This window comes from Callorhinus ursinus, unplaced genomic scaffold, assembly GCF_003265705.2.
Source record: "Callorhinus ursinus isolate GAN/ISIS: 27379988/994484 unplaced genomic scaffold, GSC_fseal_2.0 scaffold2454, whole genome shotgun sequence".
NCBI classification, from domain to species: domain Eukaryota; kingdom Metazoa; phylum Chordata; class Mammalia; order Carnivora; family Otariidae; genus Callorhinus; species Callorhinus ursinus.
In genome coordinates, this window is record NW_027399508.1 from 489 (window position 1) to 7,353 (window position 6,865).

Here is a 6,865-nt window from a genome sequence, read left to right on the forward strand (position 1 = left end):
CAAGCCCAAAGTTAGCTGAGATAGAAAATAATTATCAGAGCAGAAATAAAACAGAGACCAGAAAAACAATAGGAAAGATAAATAAAATAAAAAGTTGGTTTTTTGAAAAGATAAACAAAATTAACGAACCTTTAGCAAGACTAAGAAAAAAGAGAGAAGATTCAAATTATTAAAATTAGAAATGAAAGAGGAGACATTAAAACTGATTCAATAGGACTGTCTTCTACTCTGTAGCTGGAGCAAGCACGGCTCTAGAGGGCTCCTCGGGGTGGTGGGCTCGGCGGGGAGAGCAGGGCTGGCTTTCCTCTGGCAGGAGCTTGGTTGCCCCCCTGTCATCGTGGTGCAGGTTTAGGAAAACCCGGAGACGGCATCACGGCCGGGGAGCCTGAGCTTCACTACTTCAATGGACGAGGCAGAATGGAGTCCATCGGGTGGCTCCTGGCTGCAGCTGGAGTAGAGAGACAGAAGTCTGATGTTCCAGCAAGTACCAATGGTGGACATCGAAGGAATGACACTGGTGCGGACCAGACCAGAACCATTCTCAAGTACATGGCCCCCAAATACAACCTCTACAGGAGAGACCTAAAAGAGAGAGCCCTGATAGATATGTACACAGAAGGTATGGCAGATTTGAATGAAATGATCATTGTTTTGCCTCTATGCCCACCTGATCAAAAAGATGCCAAGATTGCCCTGATCAAAGAGAGAACGACAGATTGTTATCTCCCCATGTTTGAGAAAGTGTTAAAGAGCCATGGACAAGACTACCTTGTTGGCAACATGCTGAGCAGGGCTGACATTCACCTGGTGGAACTTCTCTACTATGTGGAAGAGCTTGACCCCAGCCTTCTGGCCAACTTCCCTCTGCTGAAGAATCAGCAATCTCCCCACCATGAAGAAGTTTCTGTAGCCTGGCAGCCCGAGGAAGCCTCCCATTGATGAGAAAAGTTTAGAACAAGCCAAGATTTTCAGGATTAAATGAAGCAGGAATGGATGCCCAGCACATGTAGAACCAATCTGCTGAGGTTTTCCAGCAATGAAGTGCGTTACCTAAATGTAAATACTGGCTATCGTGAGACTAGGAAAAGTTGCAAAGGTTTAGTGGTAATTAAGTAATAATACTCCTATGAGCCAATTTAACTTTTTAAACTATTATTTATTCTTTTTCACTAGGATCAAATATAAAATCAGAATTCAGTCCTTCTATTCTGTCTCTTGGATTAAAAATTAACATAGGAAAACATAGATTATGTGGTCTCTTTGATCTTTCTATGAATTGTCATATAACATTTGTTACCTAGCCTCTCAAAGAGTTGAGTGTAGAAATTCATATCTGACCTTCTCATGTACCCACAGGAAAATAGCTACTGCCCTGGGTAATGGCATAAAGATATGTTCTTGTTTCTTCTTTGGGAGCCATTTTTCTTTCTATAATAAAAATCTTTTGCGGCACCGGGGTGGCTCGATCAGTTGAAAAAAAAACTGATTCAATAATAATATAAAGAATCATAAAAACTATGAACAATTATATGCAAACTAATTGGATAACATAGAAGAAATAAATTCTTAAAACATAAAACTTACCAAGACTGAATTATGAAGACATAGAAAACTGAACAGAGCAACAAAGAAAAGCCCAGAACCAAGTGGTTTCACTGGTGAATTCTACTAAACATTTAAAGAATTAATGCCAATTCTTCTCAACCTCTCAAAAAAAATTAAAAAGGAGGGAACACTCCCAAACTCATCTTACAAGGCCAGCATTATCCTGATATCAAAGCCAGATAATGTCACTGTAAGAAAAGAAACTACAGGCCAATAACTCTGATGAATATAAATCTCAACAAAATACTAGCAAACTGAATTCAATAATATATTAAAAGGATCATATGCTATGATCAAGTGGGATTTATCCCTGGCATGTAAGGATGGGTCACCATATGTAAATCAATAGATATGATACACTATATTAATAGAATGATAGATAAAAATCATATGGTCAATCAATAGATGCAGAAAAAACATTTGCCAAAATTTAACAACCTTTTTATGGTTAAAAGCTCTCAAAATTGGGTATAGAAGAAACATACCCTAGATAAACAGAAGTCATGTATGACAAAGCCACAACTAACACCATACTCAAAAGCAAAAGGTTGAAATTTTTCCCACTAAGAATTGGAACATGATAGGGTATCCACCACTCCTATTCACATAGTACTAGAAGTCCTAGCCAGAGCAATCAGGCAAGAAAGGGAAATAAAAGGCATCTGAAATGGAAAGGAAGAAGTATAACTGTATCTGTTTGCACATGATATGATCTTACATAGAGAAAATCCTGAAGACTTCACCAAAAAATTGTTACAATAAACAAATTTAGTATAGTTGCAGGATAAAAAATCAATATATAAAAATCAACTGAATTTCTATACACTAACAACTATTTAAAAAAGAAATAAAGAAAACAATCTTATTTACAATAGCATCAAAAATAATAAAATACCTAAGAATATAAATCAGGAGGTGACAGATCTGTATACTGAAAATTATAAGATATTAATAAAAGGCATTGAAAAGGACCCAGATAAATAGAAAAATATCCCATGTCCATGGATCAGAAGAATTAATATTATTAACAAGACCATACTACCTGAAGTGATCTATACATGTAATGCAATCTCTATCAAGATTCTAATGGCATTTTCACAGAAAGAGAAAAAGCAATCTTAAAATTTGCATTGCACCACAAAAGGCCCTGAATAACCAAAGCAATCCTGAGAAAGAAGAAACAAGCTGGAGGCATCACAATTCCTGATTTCAAACTTTATTACAAAGCTATAGTGATCAAAACAGCAAAGTATTGGCATAAAAACAAACACACAGACCAACAGAAAGAATAAAGAATCTGGAAAAAAAGCGTATGCATACACAGTCAACTGATATTTCGTAGCCAAGAATAATACTAAGTGGGAAAATAAGAGTTGCTTCAAGTAATGGTATTGCGAAAACTAGATATCCACATGCAAAAGAATGAAACTGAACTCCTATCTCACATTACTCACAAAAATTAACTCAAAATGGATTACAGACTTAAATGGAAGACCCCAAAATGTGAAACTACTAGGAAAAAAAAAAAACAGAGACAAAGCTCGAAAACATAGAGAAAAAGCTCCTTGACATTGACAATGATTTTTTTTTTTTTTTGGATATAGCATGAAAAGCACAAGCAACAAAAGCAAAAATTACTAAGTGTGACTATATCAAACTAAAAAGTTTCTGCAGAGCAAATCAAATAATCAACAAAATGAAAAGACAACCTACAGAATAGGAGAAAATATTAGCAAACCATATATCTGAGAAGGGGTTAATAGCCAAAGTATATAAGAAATTCCTACAACTCAATAACAAAAAACAAACAAACCTCACATCTGTTAGGATGGCTATTATCAAAAGACAAGAGATAATAAGAAGAGTTGTCAAGGATGTAGAAAAAAGGAACCCTTGTGCACTTTGGTAGGAATGCAAACTTGCATAGCCACTAATGGAAGGTAGTATGGAGGCTCTTCAAAAAATTAAATATAAAAACTACCATATGATCTAGCAACCCCATCCTGGGTACATATCTGAAAGAAATGAAATCACTATCTCAAACAAATATCTGCACCCCTTTGTTCACTGCAGCATTACTCAGACAGAGAAAAATAAATACTGTATGATCTCACTTACATATAGAATCTAAAAAGACCAAACTCATAGAAATAGAGAGTCAGATAATAGTTGCCAGGGGCTGGAGGTGAGGGAAATGGGGAGACATTGGCCAAAGAGTACAAATTTCCAGCTATAAGATTAATAAGTTCTTAGGATCTAAAGTAGAGCATGATGACCATAATTAACAATACCGCATTATATACTTAAAAGTTGTTTAAAAAGTAAATCTTAAATGTTATCACCACAAAAAGAGGTAATTATGTGAGGTGATGGTGGTGTTAGCCAACCTTATTGTTGTAATCATTTCACAATATATGTATATATGTATAAGCATATATATATATAAACATATAATTTACATATGTGTCAATAATATCTCAATAAACCTGAGAGGAAAAAAAAGAAATGTATTCTCCCTGGCCTTATCTATCATGGCTTATAGACTAGAAAGTCAGAATGGAATTTAGAGCACATTAGCCCACTTTGCCCTATGCACATCCCTGACTCAACATGAGTATAGTGGGACCGCTGACAGAAAATGGGAAAATATGTCACAGCGTCCATGTAGAGCCCATACAACAATGAGTGGGATGAAATGGTTCAAAGTGAACTCTGAGCTGCTGAGAATATTGTAGCCATTTCCCAGGAGGGATACTTGGAAAATGTTATAGCAGGTGTCATGGTGTCTGTGGTTCCGACCAAGAATGAAAAATGTTCAACACACATCCTGCTCTGGAAGTTACTCTCCTGCCAAAAGGAATGAACCCCAACCAGCACAGTGTTGGCATAAAAACAGATGGGAGAGCAGAGAGCAGTCAGAGAGAAGGCAAAGATGCATTTCTAAGCAATTACTTATCAGTTGAGGTTTCTGATCTATTAGCAGGTCAGAAAATCAATTGTGTGGTTCCAAACCACATTGCTTAATAAAATAGATGAGACTAGAATAGAAAAATAAGTAAGTGCATTGTATATCATAATGATAAAAATACTACCTCATGAACTCACTTTCTTTTCATTAATATATGTACATATATTGGTATAACGGATCACAATGTAAAATGTGTTTCTTAGTGTGAATCACAATTAAAAATGCTTGAAAAATACTTTTCTAACAAAGAACAAAGGCCATTAGTAATTAATAGAAAATTTTAGAAAATGCTTCCTTACAAACATCACATATAGAGACAAGGTATTTAAAGTAAACAGTGAGAAATCCGGATCCTGGTCAAACTCTAATTTACTATGTTAATGAAAAAGTACCTGAATTTTCAATGCAGCGTCTAAGAGCTAGCATTATTGCTGTTACTACAGTTGTGGTAATAGAAATCGTTGCGTTGGTTTTTTCCAGAAAAAGAGAATAGCAAATGGGAAAGTTGAAATAAAGGAAATGGGTGAAATGCACAGGGAACTCAATGCCTAACTACTGTAATTTGAAGAGTAACTACAAGAAGTGAAGCTAGCAAACAGACTCAAAAATGTGTGAGCATGGGACAAAGAGAGGATCTTTGAGGATTACTATTTTGTTAGTTAACCTATTTGTACTGGTAAATCTATATTCAAAATATAAGTATCCTGAAATCCGCTTTACCAATCTTAAAATTTAATCACAAGTGTCTTCTATATGCAGATCTAATTTAAAAAAAAACTTGGCCTGCATAGTTTAAATTATTTATATATCACATTGTATAAATAACTCATAACAGAGTGTATATTAAATATGCTTCCACAGTAGAGTTTAAATTACTACTGTCTCATTCACTTGTGACTGAAAGCTGTCTTCCTATCTGAGTTTTTTTTTAAAAAAAATTATTATTGAAGTATAGTTGACATGCAATGTTCTACTAGTTTCAGGCACACAACACAGTAATTCTATACAGTATGCATGCTCACCACAATAACTGCAGTTATCATCTGTTACCGTAAAATGTTATCATAATATTATTGACTATATTTACTTTAAGTCTTACAAATTTTTTGTGAAATATGAAATAAAACATTTTTAAACAGAAAGAAAGAGGGGTGAGGGAGGGAAGGAGGAAGGAAGGAAGGAAGGACAGAAAGAAGGGAGGAAGGGAGGGAAGAACCTGTGAGTGATTACATATCAGGAACTGATCATTTTTTACCACTTCAACAAAAGGCCTATAAGGAAGTGACAACTTGGTTCAGAGTAGCACGTGTCAGAAACTTCATGGAACACAGGAGAAATTCAGAACATCTGGGCAGTGCTAGAAAAAAAATAATCAGAAACAGACTTAAATACATTGGCTAAAAGCTGGGGGCTTGAGGGTTCCTTAGGAAAGGGGTCTTGGATTCACACTGCCATGGAAAAGCTCTGTTCTCATCCCATGGTGAGGATTGAGGCATTCTTCACCAGGCTTTTCCACTGTCCCCACAAACTTATCAGTTACAAACATCCCTTGGAATATAGCCACAGATGGAGAACTACAATGAAGAGATCCTTCCTGACTCTTGTAGTCAAAACCCAGATAAGCCTTCAGAGTAGGCAAACCAGGCACTGAGCTCATTATAAGAACTCTGCCTAGAGAGACATATTTCTGTGTAGATATGCTACACCAGTTACAGATGCACTAAAACATAAGCAAATTTACTTACCTACCCTTCACAGCTCAGAAAATTCAAGACATCAACCCCAGAAAGTCAGAAAAATAAGTAACAGGCCGTCTGTTCTATCACCATCATTTCAGATGTCACACTGAATCATCCATGCATCCAAAAAGTGAAGTTTTCAAGTTTTATAGAACTTTATGCAGTTCCCAAAACATTTATTATCAGTCTGCCTTTATGATCCTTCTGATCATAATTTACACGAATAGGTTATCACTTTGCAGAAGCATTTTGAATACTCGCACATAAGGCCAATAAGACACCTTAGATTTTCATATAAATCAGAAAAAATGCTTCTGCTGCCCTCTTTTAGGCAAGAGTTTTTTTTTTTAGCCCTGTTCTATACTTTCCACCTATTTAAAAATCACACTATTTTCTTATCTTTATATTTTACAATGGTTTTTCTGTGTCTGCATGAAGCCAGAACAACTGAAATTCTGAGCTTCCTAGTCAGGAGTGGGTCAGATTTCTATATGATTAGTAAATTCAACAAGAAAAATCAGAACAACTGGTGATTTAGCTTCAAACAATAAAA

General features: G+C 35.5%; 1 pseudogene; it reads left to right on the forward strand.

The window, feature by feature from the left end:
* The first annotated feature begins 381 nt into the window (after window positions 1-381).
* LOC112818858 (glutathione S-transferase A2 pseudogene) lies at window positions 382-982 on the forward strand (annotated as a pseudogene).
* Window positions 983-6,865: the final 5,883 nt, after the last annotated feature.